Raw genomic sequence first — 18684 nt, 5'->3', positions numbered from 1 at the left:
TAAGCAACCCGGGGCACCTTGAACAGTCAATATTCTGATTCATTTTTGCTTTTCATATGGCTGCTCGATTTTTGTGTGTGAAATGCACCTGCAGGCTGCTGTTACAGCTCCATCTGTGACCAAAACTCATTTCTCTGTTTGTCTTCGCGCTGTGTATATTTTACAGCCAGTGATTTGCGATTGGTGTTTGGTCGGGTGTTTGCATATGTTATTGATTTTCTCCTAAGCGCTCAGGGTGCAGAAAGGAATAAATAATCGGTGCAAAATTATTGCCTCCGTGGCAAGTTCAGCTTTGTTTGCGGAAGCTCCCCGGTGTGCTTTTTTAATCACACTGTGTTAATTGTAGCCTGAATTCACTGAAGCCAGCAAGACTGCTGTAGGATTACAGGATATTTGAGGCTTGCGCAGTGTAAAGGCCTTTTTCATTCGTTCATGAAAAAGTAAACATGAATTCACATTCAGTGAAAATCTGTCAGGCCCTCACCGCCGCCCCCACACACCCATGAATCCATGTCAATGCAGATAAAATGTAAGATGCTGCCTCTGCATCCACAGCTGAGCCGTGTCTGTATCTCCTCAATGTTCTCTTGAATTTAACAAGACTCTGCAGAAAAATGTCAGTTGACCTTCCGCACTTGCAAGTGTATTTCTGTCTGGCGAGTTGAAGTGAGATTGAATCCAGCTTTGCTACTGTAGGTGTATTAGTGAATGTAAAAATCAAAGTATATCATTATAATACATTAATCATTAAAAAGTTTATTGTAATTTAATGTTTTTAATGTTGGGATACAGACATTGTTTGTCTGTATTTGTTTTAAGGAAACAGAAAAAGACATTAAATAAGATAATACAGGGTAACATTCTACAATAAGGTTAACATTAGTTAACATGAACTAATAATGAACTGCACTTCTACAGCATTTATTAATCTTTGTTAATGTTAATTTCAACATTTACTAATACATTATTAAAATCTTGTTAACATTAGGTAATGCACTGTGAACTAACATGAACAAACAATGAACAGCTGTATTTTCATCAACTAACATTAATGAAGATTAGTAAATACAGTAACAAATGTATTGCTCATGGTTACTTCATGTTAGTTAATAAATTAACAAATGTTTAACTAACGAACCTTATTGTAAAGTGTTACCTAAAACAGATATTAGAAAAATAAATATAAAATATTTATGCTGTCAATAACGCAAAAGGGTAAAATACCAACATATTAAAAATAATAATAAACTTTTTGATAATATAATTTGTAATTAAATATTTATTATTATAACAACATTTATATAGTCTATTGTATTATTATAAAATGTTTGTAATTGCACATAAAACAAGATTCAAAAATAATGTAATAAAGTATGTGATAATGCAATAAATGTAAAATAAACAAAGAAAATGTATGCTGTCACATACTATAATAATAAAAAAAACTTTTTTGATAATATAATTTGTAATTAAATATTTATTATTATTATAACATGTATTTATTATTTAAAAATGTACATTTATGTATTAATAAATTAGACAAGATTTATAAAAAAAAAAAAAAAAAAAAAATAGAAGCACTTCTGGACCTCAATGAAAGTAGAAAGTTTATTGTTGACATGAAAGAAATGCTCAGATTTTGAGTACATCTGTCTGTGTGTCCCTGTCTGCAAGAGTCCCTGGGAGGATGTTTAAAAAAAATCATGCTGTAGGCAGCCTTGTCTGAGCTGATAATGAGAGTCTGACTGAAACAGCAAAAATGTCATCTAAAAGGTAAAGTGCGTGAAGTTTTCAATGATAAAAGAGAAAACTTTTAATGTCTCTCTACTAGAGAAAAATGCTTTTTATCCTCATAATTACCACATCTACCAGCAGGAGCTAACTGACGAAGCTAACTCAACTGAATTAGCCTATGGCTAACAGGATTTCAAATCACAGGCCCGAAATAAAAATTACTTTACGACATATATTCGACATATATAAAACGACTTATGTTCTATACAGTATAAATGTAATCCGGACGTACTAACATCTGCCATGTTGTTATTGTCATGTGACCACAGTTTTGTCGCATCACTGCCATTCACAATTTCTCTCCCATGGCTTCATGGGACTTCATGCACTTCAGAATCTTGCCAGAATTAGTAGGCCATCTGGGCTTTTTATGAATACTGTGAATTCGGACTACTCTTTTCACTAGGGATGTCACGGTGAGGAAATTTTCACTCCAACAAACTTGCAACAACACCGGTATTACTGATAACACCAGGGGTGGTACAGTATATCATATATATTTTGCAGTCAAAATCACTTTTGAATGCGCACCCGCTTTTTACTTTCACGATCAACATACTCCGAGTATAGGGAGCGGCAGTAATGACCACACATTTTACAAGATATTTGTCAATGACGCTCAGGATCTGTTGCGAACCAAGTCCTCCGCCATCGTCTTGTCAGTCATCTCTCCTCACATGACAAGTGAAATCGGAAATAAGTTTGGATTTGAAATTTATTTGGATACAGGGATAAGGGATAGCTTTCTACAGGTATTATAGACCTCGTTGAGCTAACCATCCTAACCTTGACCTCCTGGTCTGAACTTGTTTCATTATTAATATTTTTATATTTCTGTTAGGAGAATTTAATTTTTGGTGGAACAATCTTTGCTATCCCACAGGCTAATCTTAGCATTTTTAGCAGACAAACAGCATGGACCTGTTGTGAAATCTGAATAAAGAAAATCAGTCGGTGGATGAGAGTACGTCTGTAAAATAAACATGTGGGAGAATACACATGAATACATGATCACAGAAAGAGAGAGAAATATCGCCTTTAGCAGAGTAATACAACCTAGTTAACAAGACTGAAACACTTAATCTGAGGGACTCTGTAACATCTCTCAGGAGAGAACCGCTTTCATTTTAGACTTCAGAACATGAAGTGCCCTGACGGATGGGTGCCTTGTAAAGATCAGAGCCATACTTTCTTAGGTTGGGAGAGTATAATGCACAACACAGCAACTCGCACAATGTACTGGTGCTCATTTCAAACATATACAATTATGGAAGTGCCCAATGGCACAAAACCGAAACCTTCTCAGCTGTCGGAAAGTGCCTCTCTGCAGACTGCAGAAGTGGAACATCACAGAGGCGAGAAGAAAAGAACAAAGTGACAGGGACGGTCTTATTTCCCAGGGTTCTTCAGGGAGAAGATGCAGGCAATCTCATTTAGTGTTAAACATGAGACGAGACGTGCCTCCTCCTCTCTCACTCGCTTTCACTCTGGCTTTATCTCTCTCGCACACGCAAACTTGTTGGTGTCTGATCATGTGGGCTTTGCTTGAGTTGTAGAGAGCTGCCACTCATCCAATGGCTACAGAGTGAAAAAAAAGCCTCAACGGTAATTTCAGCAAAAAGCTTGGCAGCGCAGAGGAGGACTGTGGCTGAATGCGATTGGCCCCCAGATGCCTCTTTTGGAAGATGGCAGGATAGGCAGCTTGGAAAATGCATTGAAATTCTGAAAGAGCGAGAAGGAATGAGTGGAGTTGGAGAGAAACTGAATTTCCACAGGTGCGATTTTGGAGTTGGACCAATTTCGAAGCCTTCGGGTGCATATTTTAAGCCAAAGCTAGTGTTGTGAATTGGCCAAACGAATGATTTGTTCTTTTGTTTTTTGTGGACGTGCAGTCTGGAAATCAGTATGTACAGCTCCCAATCCATCTCATAAGACAAATGCAAAAATATACATACATTACTGCTCCAGTTCGGACACACAAGAGACCCAGTGAAACGCTTCTCATTTCCAGCATATTATTAAGGCCATAATCAACTGGGTATCACGGCCCTCCCCTTGTCCCCATGTGGTTGTAATTACACTGACATGCAGACAGTGGCAGGCAAAGTGATTTTCGCTCCCTGCAGAATGAACACCACCTCTTTAACCATGCAGTCAGGTCGCTCAGGGAGCCACACGCAATTTCCATCCTCATTCAATTCAATTGCTGGAGCATGCAAATGGGATTTCTCATTGTTTGCTTGACTGCTCCAATAGTAGCTCTTATTTGCAGGATGTCACCTTATAACCACAATGCGTAATATGTAAATACATGAGGTCATGTCATGTTGCCTGAAGAGGTCATATTTTCACTATTATACATGACTGGAATATGTGTTTAATTCATAACTGACAGATAGTACTGTATATGAAATCATTTTGTTCTTCTATTTTGGTATAATATCTTGACATTAACTACTGATTCTCTCTACTGATTTGACGATATACTGAAGGTGTTCACCAAATATTTTTGTGATGCAGCCCCATACGCAACAAACTGCGATGCACTGTGTATTCTGACACCTTTCTATCAGAACCAGCATTAACTTCTTGATCAATTTGAGCTACAGTAGCTCATCTGTTGGATCGGACCACACGGGCCAGCCTTCAATGAGCCTTGGCCTCCCATGACCCTGTCGCCGGTTCACCACTGTTCCTTCCTTGGAGCACTTTTGATAGATACTGACCGCTGCAGACCGGGAACACCCCACAAGAGCTGCAGTTTTGGAGATGCTCTGACCCAGTCGTCTAGTCATCACAATTTGGCCCTTGTCAAACTCGCTCAAATCCTTACGCTTGCCCATTTTTTCTGCTTCTAACACATCAACTTTGAGGACAAAATGTTCACTTGCTGCCTAATATATCCACCCACTAACAGGTGCCGTGATGAAGAGATGATCAGTGTTGTTCACTTCACCTGTCACTGCTCATAATGTTATGCCTGATATATAAAACATAGGTTAAAAAAAAATATATATACGTATATATATACACGTATATATAGTACCAGGTTAATGGGTACCATTACCGGTACCAGGTTAATTTATTTATATAGTATATATATATATATATATATATATATATATATATATATATAAATGAATATACTTGACAATATTCAGCTACTTAACATTATAGGGTGTCAAGTTGGTACACAAGAGACAACTTTCATTCCATTTGTGGAATATCTAGAGCATGTTCAGTGGGAGAGAGGTGTGAGTGTAGGTGTTCATGGGTAGGTGGAATAACCGCCCTTATCTATTTTTCTGCTCTGAGTTTGTTTGTACGTACAAATCCAGGCTATTTTAAAAGTTTACATAAAGTATGAAGTACTTCATAAGTGAGAGGCGCAGCAACCCAAATTCTTTTTCATGCATTAGCATATATATTTTGCGCCCTAACTGTGTTAAGGTATTTTTACAGCATCATTTGCTACCAGTCTCTACTCAGTTGCCTCTCATTAAAAATTGAATCTAAGCAGGGCACTGTGTTGGGTACTTCTGAGATTGGGCACGGAATCTATACCAGCTCTAACCAGCATAACCATAATAATTCATGCTGGTTTATGCTGGATTTTTCAGCAGGTGCATTCAGTATTCAGGCAGTGTAGAGCCCGAGGCAGATCACAAGGAGAGAGACAGGGTAAACAGAGCTGCTGTAAGCAACTTCAGCCAGGGCAGAAAATGAACCCGTGCTCCCCTTTTCCTGGGATTAATTGAATTCTTGCTGCCATTAATGTGACTGGGAGAGCTGAGTGACAGCTAGGAAAGCACTGGAGAGTTCTGGACTCTTCCTGTCTGTTGCGCTGACTGCAACGATATCTCTCTTTGATGTGTGCTTCTTAGTGAGGAAGTGCTGTAGTGGACTTTGAAGGCTGTTACTTTAAATAGTGCCTTAAAAGCTGCTAGACACTATTATCCTTCCAAAAATAGAAAACCGCAAGATAGAATGTATAGGAAAGAAAAATCACACTCTTCTTCTAGACAGCGTTGGAGATCAAATTGAGATGTTTCTCCTGGGAAAAGACACCAGTAATCTCATATGCTCCTTTTCAGGGTTATTATCGTTAACTAAAACCAAACCATACAAAATGTAAATACTTGAAATAAACATTAAAGGGTTAGTTCACTCACACTCACACTCAAGCCATCCTAGGTATACATGATTTTCTTCTTTCAGCCAAACACAATCAGAGTTATATTAAAAAATATCCTGGTTCTTCCAAGCTTTATAATGGGAGTAAATAGTAACTTAAATTTTGAAGCCCAAAGAAGCATATCAATCCATCATAAAAGTAATCCACACGACTCAAAGGCCTTCTGAAGTGAAACTATGCGTTTTTGTAAGAAAAATATCCATATGTATAACTTTATAAACTGTAATCACTAGCTTCCAGTAACGGCCTTCCACACGTTCACGAGAGAGTTGAGTTTCGGTGGACGAGTGACCTCTGACCTGACATAGGACGTATGACGAAGGCGTAGCGTAAACTCAGATGAGATTCGACAAACGCGGAAGTGCAGAGGATAGAGCAAAACAAAACGCTGGTCATGAAATAAAAGTCTAAAACGAGAAGTTTTAAAGGGGACATCGGATGCAAAATTCACTTTTACATGGTGTTTGGACATAAATGTGTGTTGGCAGTGTGTCTACACAACCACCCTATAATGATAAAAATCCACCCAGTGCTTTTTTTTAATCCCCACAAATCATAAGCACTTTGTCAGATCAAGCCATTCACAGATTCTTGGCATAAATTTGCACAGGCCCCTCCCACGACTCTTGATGGACACTGCCGTTTTAGCATAGACCCGCCCTGAGTGGTCTATAAACAGTCCGCCATTGTCCCGACGCCACGCAGGTGTAGACAAGAATGTCTCCATAGCAACAGAGGCCTTTTGTTATTGGATATAAGAATGAACATAGCAGTCGTCCTTTACTCTCGACATCTGAGCCGCTGAAGACGCAGTGGATTAATTTTGTTTTTGAAGGGAATGCGCCCCGGATCTACCTATATGCGTTTATGTCTGCGCTAAAAAGTTTATGTTTTGCTAAAAAGTTCCTGAAGGATGGATCAGTACCTCCAGAAAAGTAATGTTCTAGGTTTTTTTATGGATCTTTGCAAATCGCCTTTCCTAAGTGCTAGTTAGCAAGTTCCACACGATGGCTAAAGTTAAAGGCCAGTTCACACCGCAAAGATAAACGCCAACAAACACGTCTGTTGGAGTTTGCTGAATCAGGACGCAGCCTCCGAAATGAGACGCAGCTAGTGTGATACCCCTGTCGGCTTCTGTTGCCATTGGTCGGAGTTTGATTTCATCCAACTGAACACGTTTAATCGGCGTTTGTTGGGTCGGGGAATGTCTGAGCAGTGTGGTATGATTTTCCAACAAACGACAACAAACTCTGACGTAATCTGACCTGGTTCATTATCAAAGTAATACAGTCGAACAAACATGTATGTCGGCATTTCTATTTAGAACCTTCTCACTGTAATTCATAACTACACGTTTATAATGAACAATGCATTAAGGTGATTGTCTTATTACAAGCTGAGTACATTTTATGTAAAGATAACATGGTAACACTACAATAAGGTTTATAAAAGTGTTAGTTAATGACTAACAAGAAATTTTCAAATGTATTTTAATCATTTTGAGCATTTATAACTGCATAAATAAGAATGGTGAGTTCAATGCAATACCTGCCAAATAGTGTTTACAGCCCGCCCACAGAAGATAGGGGTGGGGTGAATAGTTTTTTTACACAACCATTAAGAAATTTTAATCAAAGTATGTTATAGACTTTTCATGAAGACCCTAAAGAATCATACTAACTTGTGGAAAATTGGCATCCGATGTCCCCTTTAAAGAAAAATGTCAGAGGATTTCAATATAAGAGAAGAGGATCTACGTCATACGTCGGGTCAGAGGTCACCCTTCCACCGGAACTCGACTCTCTTATGAACGAGGGGACGCCTTTTAACGGAAGCCAGTGATTACAGTATATAAAGTTGTAAATATGGATATTTTTCTTACAAAAATGCATCACTTCACTTCAGAAGGCCTTTATTAACCCCCTGGAGTTGTATGGATTATATTTATGATGGATGGATGTGCTTTTTTGGGCTTCAAAATCAAGGGTACCATTCACTGCCATTATAAAGCTTGGAAGAGCAGGATATTTTTTTATATAACTCCGATTGTGTTCGTCTGAAAGAAGAAAGTCATATTCACCTAGGATGGCTTGAGGGTGAGTAAATCATGGGATAATTTCATTTTTGGGTGAACTATCGCTTTAGTTGAAACAAAATAAAATATTAATATTAATATAAATAAAGAAAATTTTATCATCATTTACTCACCCTCATGCATTTTTTTTAATTATTTTTTAAATAAATGGTGGATGGTAAATGGTGAATTAATACAGCTTGATCTTTATCAAAAAGGTCACCTTCTTCAGTTGTGAGGCTTTGCAGTAATTTCTACATATAGGCTTAGATCAGACTGCCCTTCTAAATGTCTTTGAGAAGGTTTTGGTGATAACCTGCTTTTCTTGCCCACCTTCATTACCTGGCTAGTATCCCGCATGGATCGGCATATCTGTTTACACAGGACGAATGCACCTGTTCTATTCCACTGGCTTAACATGAGCCATTCCTGTGGAAACCCTCGTAACAGACGAGTGAGTGCAGTTTAGTCACAGGTGTGCCAAAACTCATAACATGACCAAGGATACTGCTTATATCCAGATAGAGCTGTTATCAGCACGCTTGCAGCCGGCAGGCTTTAGAGTTTCAAAAGGGGTTCCCTTCAAAGGAAGCAAAGAGAAAGTTTCAGCTTTGGGCTCAAGGATTTATCCCTAAACAGGCCCCCTCGCTGAGGGTTAGGTCATACGCAGCGGAAACAACACAAGACGGTGTGACAGAGACATTTTAGCATTTGTATTACCAGTCAGACCTCTTGAATCTAATCGGTGAAGCTATCTAAGGATTCTTGCTCAGGTATTCAACAACATCAAGTATTCAATCACACGTCTGCGATGTTTCAATTTCATACAGTTCATAAGGTGAAAGCTCCTCGGCCTCTGAGCAATCAAATATCATCTCAAAACAAAAGATGCTTATGTGAGCAACAGGGGTGCTTGAGAGTCCTTTTGGGTAGTTGTCCACTTCATTCCACCATTTCATAGCTTTGTGAAGAATACTAACAGTACTATCGGTTTAGATTCAATGATGTAGCCAATCGCTCCCAGAAGCTTGGAGGACCCGGAAGGAGAACCAAAATAAATGAGCTTCTCGTCCTCGCCACTCTGGAACAAAGCAGAGCGATATGTTGAAACTAGTTCAAACCAGTCCTATGCTATTCAACACGCTAACTGTGCTGTTTTCTTTCAAAATGAATAAGTGTATCATTCCCATTCATTTAACACAAACTACATTAACAATGACATCCAAAAATGTTATTAAATGATGAGTATCAAGGTTATTATTCTCAGAAATGCTCATGATGGAAGAAATGCAGCAAATAAGGCATGATAAATCATAAGTCTTTGAAACTATTTTAAACAATTTTTTTCTCAATCCTGTATAGTTCTTATATATGCAGTCTGACATGACATTATTTCTTGTACACAACTGACAGCCACGCAGATACTTCACAGCCTTAAATCAGTATCTTTAGCTTTTGCTGTTATAATATAATTAATATAATGTAATATAATATAAGGATTCATAAGGCTGCATTTAATTGATCAAAAATACAGTAAAGTAATATTGTTAAATATTATTACAATTTAAAATAATACTGTAAAATGTAATTTATTTCTGTGATCAAAGCTGAATTTTCAGCATCATTACTCCAGTCTTCAGTGTCACATGATCCTTCAGAAATCATTCTAATATGATGATTTGCTGCTCAAGAAACATTTCTCATTATATTACATGTTGAAAACAGTTGAAAAAGTGCTTAATATTGTTGTGGAATCAGATCCATTTTTTCAGGATTCTTTAATGATTAGGAAGTTGATGAAAAGAACAGCATTTATTTGAAATTTTGTACATTATAAATTATAAATATCTTTACTGTCACTTTTGCTCGATTTAGTGCATTTGTAAAAAAAAAAAAAAAAAGTTAATATTAACATTTGTTTAAATTTAGTTAACAATTGTTTATACTTGATTATATTAAAACCTTTAAAACATTTCCATATCACACTGAGTGATTAGTTACAAAGCTTCAAATATCAGTGAGAGGTTTTATGGCATGAGTTTCACATTTTTTGCTTGAGTTTCACATTTTTTCCTATAGTCACTTCCAAAACTTTATAGAGACAAGTTCGGAACTTGGCCAGAAGTGAATTATTGATGCGGGCTACTGACTACAGAATAAAGAAGCATTTACTTCCTGTGGGTTTGTCTGAATTAATCATTACATGAGACTATGATGGAGGATGAATTCTCTTTCTTTACAAAACCCGCCAATTTTCCAGTAAATGACAGATGTCTTCTTGCAAACCTGGACCCAGCCATTATCGACAGCATCAGTTTACCGTGCACATCAAACATTCAGCAGAGGCTCTATTGTCTGTACTGCGTTCTTGCATTTTCCGCCTACAGTGTAAAACGTGTGCAACATGCAATTTTGACATCAGCATTCCCAACGTCTCTGTCGACAGAAATGTTTGAAGGAACCATCGCCAGAGTTTACTGACCCAATGTAATGGAACTTAATGACAGACTGGATCTGCAGTGTTTAACTGCAACATTTCAAATATTTATTTAGAATTACACTATGAATCATACACTGACATATATTCAAATCTTAAGAGTCTTGAACAGGAAGTAGTGATTTGATTATTTTTTCTTCTTTGATCATTTCTTTCCCTCTCCCTAGACTTCAGGGATCCCCTACATACCCTCCATACTAGGCATAGCTATAGTTTCCATGGAGACTGTATAAGGCTTGTACATTTCCGACATGCAGATGTGTGCAGTGGTCCAAGAGCAATAGAGCTTCATTGAGATATTAAGGTTGACATTTCTTGCCGACAAACACAATGTCAAGCCCCTTTCCCACTGGATTTATGGTGCGGTTGATGTGGTAAGTAGCGTTGACTGCAGGGTGGAGTGGGGGGGCTGTATGAATACACTGCAACAGAAAGCAATGGACTGTTGATTCATCCCCCGTGTCTGTGGGCTTGCACACTTGATCAATACTAATCCCCTCATCCGTCACAGGTCACATCCAGTTGTACATCTCTCACTGTCAGCACATGAGTGCACATGAAGTGATTCTCAGGACACTGGTGTAACAGTCCTCTGGGATGAGCTGCTAAATAAACTTCTCAGTTCTCTGTGCATTTAGGGTGTTTGGAGACATGTTAATAATGAATGATTTCTGTATATTTAAATTTGTTCATCTGCCATCTTAATTTTTTTGAGCTTGTCACAATGCGTTGTGAAATTGCCTGCCCTTGGAAGTCTATGGCCCCTGTCCCAAATGGCACACTTCATGTGTACTTGCAGTATTGTGCGCATGTTCATTAAAGGGATAGTTCACCCAAAATTAAACCTTCTGTCATTAATTACTCACCCTCATGTAGTTCCAAACCCGTAAGACTTTCATTCATCTTTGGAACACCAATGAAGATCTTTTTGATAAAATCTGAGAGCTTTCTGTCCCTCCATTGACAGCTACGCAACTACCACTTTGATGCTTCAAAAAGTTCATTAAGAGATCGTAAAACTAATCCATATGAATTGAGAGGTTTAGTCCAAATTTTCTGAAGAGACTCGATCGCTTTATATGATGAACAGATTGAAGTTTGTCTTTTATTCACAAATAAACATTGATCAGTGAACATAAACAGAAGCTCAACCAAACCTGCGTGACGTGCAAGAACAAATGTGCTGCGTAACACGCAAGAAAGAACCTCATTTGTTCACGCACGTCAAGCAAACATGCTTGAGCTTCCGTTTACGACAAATGATGTGCGAGTTGATGAATGTTTATATGTGAATAAAAGCCTAAATTAAATCTGTTCATCATACAAAGTGTACAAATCTCTTCAGAAAATTTGGACTAAACTGCTCAATTCACAAGGATAAATTCACATGTCTAGACTGCTCACTAAGTTCTGGAACAAAAGCAAACTGCTCTTTTGCTTCTTGCTATGGTCTATTCTAGAGTGCATTTGATCGGACAAAAATATTTGGTGCAACATTTTAGAGTTTACTAGCATACGGTAGATGGCCTTCGAGCTGAAAGACATGGACTAAAAGTCAATAGACACAAAATCAATTTTTTATAGGGTTTTAAAAAAACATTAAAACAAGGACTATCAGCCTAAAACTATTGAATCTGAATACTGAATTTGTTTTAAGTTCCATTATTAGAATGGATCAACTTGTATGCCTCTGTTGTGGTCCCGTCAATAACCTGTTAAAGGAAATTAATTCCACTCAATCTCTTTTGATCAGTGAATAGACGTGTGATTTTGCTTACAGTGAATCAATAGACAGCTCAAGGCAGGATGCATAACTTTCTTAAGTGACACAGATCTCGCCTTCATCAATAATGGATTTAAATGGACAGCATCAAATAAGATCTCATACTTTTGCAGGGATTTGGCCTCCAACAAAGAGTACAGTCAACAGCAGGTGGAAAAAATCAAAATCAAAACTTGGTTCCCTTGAAGCTGGTTTTAGAGGAAACTCTATTTATAATGCAGGTGTGTGTCAAAGCGATTTAAGTGTGGGGGGAAAAAACTTTTCTGAAGGTTTTAGAAAACTTCTGGCCAAAACAATTTTTTTTCTTTTTTTTTCCTGTGCCAGAGGTTAAAAAACAGGTTTGCAATGGACTATCTGCAAATAAGATGTTCATATTAAGAAATAAAGCAAAAACAAAACAAAAAAAAGTTACTTTTTTTTTTCTTATATAAAATGTTCCTGTATAAAATATAGCCTTCATGAGCACATCCCGATATTGATTACACTGCCTGAAACAAACAGAGCTGATTTCTTTACCTGCAAAACAGATTCAGATTTGAATTGCACACACACAACCTACAGTCCACATTTATATTTATTCATATTTCTCACCATAAATTAGCTGCAATAATGAATGACGCCTACTCCAACCCTGCCCTCCCCTTGTCCCCTGGCTCTCAATGCCCGCCTTTGTCCGAGAATGAGAATGAGCTATTCTCTCTCTCACAGATGACCCCTCTTGTCTCCACAGCCGCCTGCTGAGGACGTGACGGCCCACGTGGTCTGGATGCCAACAGCTGCCTCTCAGAGCCCCTGACGGCCCCTGGCAATCTGAGAAACACATCCTCCGTTTCCACACTCTCGACCCCCCCGGTCTGCGAGGATTATTGAGTCTCGGGATTACTGAAGTGTCCACTTTGGCCGCGGGAGAAAGGGCACACTATTACTTGTGAGTATCCTCAGCTGCTCCAAGCTTCAGCTCTGCCTGCGCAATTACAGTCATTATGGGCTTTTGTGCTTACTTGGTGGAAAAGAAAATGCAGGGAAGACTTTATTAGAGCAAATGAAATGCTTCATCAAACATTATTGGCCATTACTTTAATTATCAGCATAACAGACTGAAATGAACGAAAACAGATCTTTCTTTCCTTGAGTTCTTACATCTGAAATGGGCTCAAGACTAAATTGAAACCAGCTATACGTGACGTGAAGAAACTGGGGCATTGCCAGAGATGTCATGCTACTGTTTTGGCCACAAAATGCCTTGAGCGGGACTCGGGCATGTTAGGGATTCGGTTAGTGTCTGTGTGAGCGGGTGCATGGGTTGTCAACCTACCGCAATAAATAATTGAAATGAATGTACGACAAGGTTGTGTGTAGTTTCAGCGTTTGCTAGGGTTGCAAGCTCCCTGAAGATTTCAAGTTTTACTGTGGGTGTGAGAATGGGCTTGATGGATTCAGGGGGAGATCACACATCATTTGATTTCAGCAATCTTACTGCTGGTGTAAAATATCTTAGGCCTGTTATTACCGGAGAGTCTCTGTCTGGGTCTAGGGGCGGAATAAAACATGTAAGGTGAAAGCAGCAGATGATTTGGAACCCAGAATGAATTAATGCAATCTGAGATGAGGAACAGGGAGAGCCGGAGAGGCTGAGGATGCGCTTCCCATGATGGATTTTTCTGTATGTTGATGTGGGCTGCCTGATTTAGAAATACACTGTAGTGATGAAACCAGCACATAGCACACGCGTCTGACTAGACAAAGAAAATTTGTACTACAAAGAAACACGCTAAAAACACAGGTCCAGCTTTGAACGAGACAAGCTGTACTTTCACGCTAGGGTCATTTTTTCTGTTTAAAAAAAGGAGAAAAAAAAAACATTTACTTTTTTAACGGATGTTCCTTGGCATATTGTGTACAATTCATTGGTGCTCATTATTTCAAATAATGTTTAGAAAAAAATGGCAATTTTTTTTAGTCAAAATATCAACTTGCTCTACCTGTCAAATTCAAAAATTTTGGCACTTTGGTATTTATTTATTTTTTTTGTATATTTTAATGGATGTTCCTTGACATATTATGTGTAATTTATTGGTGCTCATTATTTCAAATAATAGTTTTTTTACCAAAATATCAACTTGCTCTACCTGGCTATCAAATTCAACAATTTTGGCTTTTTTTGTGTGTTTTTTTGTATTTGTTTGGTATATTTTTGTCACTCTTATGCTGCACTCAACACACACAAGATTCCATTACTTTTTCTGAGATAAACTTTAAAATGTTAATTAAATATTTTTAATTATGTAAAATGAGTAATGAGCAAAATGAGTAAAATGTAATTTACTCATTATTTATTTACTTCTGTTTTCTGAGGGGAAAAAAGGAGGTCAACAATATATATAATATATAATAGTAGGAAGTAATTATAAGTAATATATTTATAATATAAAGACAATTTAACAAACGTAAAGATGTTTTGTATGGAAGCTCGTTTCCACCCCTAAAAAATCTAATTGTGAGTTTAGAGAAAGAAGGAAATTCACACTGTGAAAGTCACAATTGTGTACTATAAAATAGTTTTGTGTAATTCAAACCACTATAATATCCAAAGATTGCAAAGGCTTTTCTTCAAAATAGGAAATGGGTGGAAATGTCTCGACATCAACGTTTTAGTATTGAAGTTAATGACAAAAATGACATTTTCCTCTTGACACTGCCCTGACATATATGGTTGGTGAACACTTGACAAGCAGAAAAGCAACAATCCTGAACTTAAAGTAAATCAGAGTACTTTACAGTCTCATTTACTAAAAGGATGGATGGCTAATCAGCAGGTCTCGGATCAATCGGGGAGTCCAGCCGTCATGTATCTTCCACCGTCTACTCAGACTCTGAACACTGCTAAATGAGTGTCAGATGAGTCTAGCAGCTTTAGATAAGGCAGCACAATGGCTGTCACAAACACACTCCAACATACAAAGGTGCACAAACACAGTCTGAAAACACCAGGAGGTTGTGGATGTGATGAACTGAATGGAAAGACTGTCCTTTCCATCACAGCAGTGTTTCAGTGGCACATCCTGCTCCTGCAGAGAGAGTGCGGCTCAAGAGAGACCTGGGCTGATCAGCAGTTCTTGAAGTTAATTAACACCAGAGGTCTAGCAGCTGTTGTCCCTCCCCCTATCTTTGCACTTTGTACCACCTGACCATATCTTATAGAAGTCATCACATTTTAACATGTTTGCTAGAACATGTACCAGATCTAAGCATAAAAGCAATAAACAGTAGGTATATAGTGGGTATAAAATAGGGATGTGACAGTAAGGAAATTTTCCCACCGCTTAATCGACGTGTGACAGCACCGGTAATACTGGTATCATCAGGGCTGGCGAGCAGGGAGTTGGAGTTTTTCCCTCTTTTTCCACATCGCTTTTAAATCGCTTACGGTGTATGTCCACTGGCCCGGCACAGAGGGAAGGTTTTCAATTAATTCCTATGGAAGCTCAGTTTCCATAGGAATGAACTTAAGACGCTCTGCTCCACGCCAGTGGACAAGAACTGAATGCCCGTGCCTCCGTTTGCATTTTACTTTCACTTTCAAATTGCCGCCAATTCGGGTGCGCCAATTGCTTGAATGGTGGGTTCATTATTACAAAACAGTACAATGACAAACTCGCTTAAATAGGTGCTTTTACATTTCACCTTGAAACCAAATCTTCCGCCATCGTCTTGTCAGTCAAGGCAAAATGGGTAAAGTGAGGTGAAAACTGACTCCTGCTGCTGATCTGTGCTGCGACTCTTGTTTGGCTCACGCTTAATTGTGCAGACGCGTTCAGTTTTTAATTGTAGTGTTTGTTCTCTAACTGAACTAAATGATTTTATTACTATAAAAAATCAAAACGACGGTGGAAGGCGGTGCCATGGTGGGCAAGTGAAGTAACCGGTGTTATAGCTGAACACCAGTAACACAGTTAACACCGACTATCGAAGCAAGCCTGGTATAAAGTAAGATATCTGACATAGATACAAACTAGCAGATACATATTTACAGAAATGACTGAAATTGTGTGGCTAATTAAGGTCAACCTATATAACAATCTATAATTACATTTATACGTAATAAAACTGCTTTCTTAGCTTTTTAGATGTAAAGACAATCAATTAACCTTCTTAAGTATTTAAAAATGAGTTATGATACAGTAGTTACAAAAGACAATAAAAGGTTATGATTGTCATTACAAGTCTATTAGATCATATAAGAATTCACAAACAATACAAATAAGTAATGTTAGAATTTATGCAGACAGACAAACAATAGATAGACAGACAGACAGACAAATAGATAGACAGAGAGATAGACAGAAAGATTGATTGATAATCACAATCAAACTGTGATAGAATATAATGCGTTTTACTCATGCGAGTTAATAACTGACAGTAAGTTAAAACTGTATAAAATAGATTTGCTCTGAGTTTGAATCCATCAGCACAGCACAAATGGAAGGACATCTGCCCATACATCCCACCCACAGGGATAATATTGTCTCATTATACAAGAGCTCTCTGAACAAAAAACTCTGTCCTTAAGTAAATAAGAACAAGAAATGAAAAGGGTTCATTTTAGTTATTTGATCTGTCCATGTGTCCTGTCCATGTTATAACCCCACAGTTTTATCACTGTTAGGCAGATGTGAGCAGGCCTAGGAAGCTTAGCAACCCCTGACACATGGATAATTTATATTTCTAGGGGAAGACACTTAAGCCCATCCATTTCCATGCTCAGAGCAGTATGTTAAGAGAAGAAATTAGCTTGTTTTCCAGAAAGCTTCTGTATTGTAGACACAATGAAGCGTTTGATTTGACATCCTTGCGCCTCAACGGCCTTGCATGTTAAAATGCTCTCACAATTTGGAACAATAATTCATTTCTTAACCCTTTCTGTGGAGCCTCAAAGTTTTATAAAGAATAAAAATATGTGCTTTACACTCTACTATGTGGCATACATCCGCAAAATATTCCCTTGTAACCCCAGAATAAGATCTATTAACACACTGTTCTTTATCTGCTCATTAAGAAATCAATAGGAAATTTGAAACAGGATGCAACCTTAGCGCCTGAGACTGATCTGATATCATCAGAAAATCCACATATCTTGCATGTGTTCAATTATAGGGTCTGCGATACTCCAAAGAGTCTACTTACAGCTGTGTGGGAGCGCGACTGATGCGTTTGCATTTGAGTCAAACTCACAATTAAATGTCCAACACAGAGACTGAGACAAACCCATGGCATTGTGGCTTGTTTATGTGACATGATTTTAGCATTTGCATGGCTGTGAGTAATGCAAGTAAATGAGCCATAGAGTGTGTAGTAAATCCACACTTAATCTTTTTCTTTTTTTCCGTGTCTATTTTTCTGCTCTTTAGAGTAATCCCATCACTGTAGAGCATTTCTAGTGTGTAGTGTTTACCGCAAGTACTTCCATATGGCGTTTACATGCTCCTAGCCTGTTTGCGCACAGCTGCTAAGCTATGCAAATAGCAACACAAACTCAACACATCTTATATGCATAGAAATTAATGCATATATGCAATTAATGCATTTAGAATACTGTTCGGTTATTAATAAATAACTACACAGGAACAAACAGCACTCTGTTGAATGCGGTAGTTCACTATTAGCTTTTTTCAGTATATTTTTAAAGTGTTAGTTCACTTCAGAATTCAAATTTCCTGATAATTTACTCACCCCCATGTCATATAAGATGTTTTTGTCTTTCTTTCTTCAGTCAAAAAGAAATTACGGTTTTTGAGGAAAACATTCCAGGATTTTTCTCCATATAGTGGACTTCACTGGGGTACAACGGGTTTAAGGTCCAAATGTCAATTTCAGTGCAGCTTCAAAGAGCTCTACATGATCCCAGACGAGGAATAAGGGTCTGATATAGCAAAGCAATCGGCCATTTAAAAAACAAAAAAAAGAAAATTATATACTTTTTAACCACAAATGCTCATTTTGCACTGCTCTGCAATGCGCCATGCATTACATAATCACGTTGGAAAGGTCATGTGTGACGTAGGCGAAAGTACCAATCCAGTGTCTACAAAGTGAACGTGCAAAGACAAACACCCTTTACAAAAAAAGGTAAAATAACGATGTTGGATAATTTTGAAGTTGGAGGAGAAAATGAGATGGGGTTTTTCACCCTACCATGGTACTTCCGCCTATGTCACACATGACCCTTCCAATGTGATTACGTAATGCGTGGCGCATCGCAGAGCAGTGCAAGATGAGCATCTGTCGTTAAAAAGTATACACATTTTTATTTAATTTTTTTTAGAAAAAGGCTGTTTGTTTTG

At 37.9% G+C, this 18684-nt stretch overlaps 1 protein-coding gene across 4 annotated transcripts in view; it reads left to right on the top strand.

Annotated features, from left to right (window-relative positions):
• b3gat1a (beta-1,3-glucuronyltransferase 1 (glucuronosyltransferase P) a) overlaps positions 1–18684 on the top strand; it is an 84052-nt gene that overhangs the window by 25437 nt on the left and 39931 nt on the right. For 3 of the 4 annotated variants that reach the window (XM_051869936.1, XM_051869941.1, XM_051869937.1), the window contains exon 2: positions 13074–13271. The exons of the other annotated variant lie outside the window; for it this stretch is intronic. The gene's annotated coding sequence lies outside the window, so the exon portion shown is untranslated. The remainder of the gene's footprint in view (positions 1–13073; positions 13272–18684) is intronic. 4 annotated transcript variants of the gene reach the window in all.

The sequence above is a fragment of the Ctenopharyngodon idella genome, chromosome 18 (assembly GCF_019924925.1).
Source record: "Ctenopharyngodon idella isolate HZGC_01 chromosome 18, HZGC01, whole genome shotgun sequence".
Taxonomy (NCBI): Eukaryota; Metazoa; Chordata; class Actinopteri; order Cypriniformes; family Xenocyprididae; genus Ctenopharyngodon; species Ctenopharyngodon idella.
Note: the sequence above shows the minus strand (reverse complement) of the source record. Positions and strands in the feature narration are given on the sequence as shown.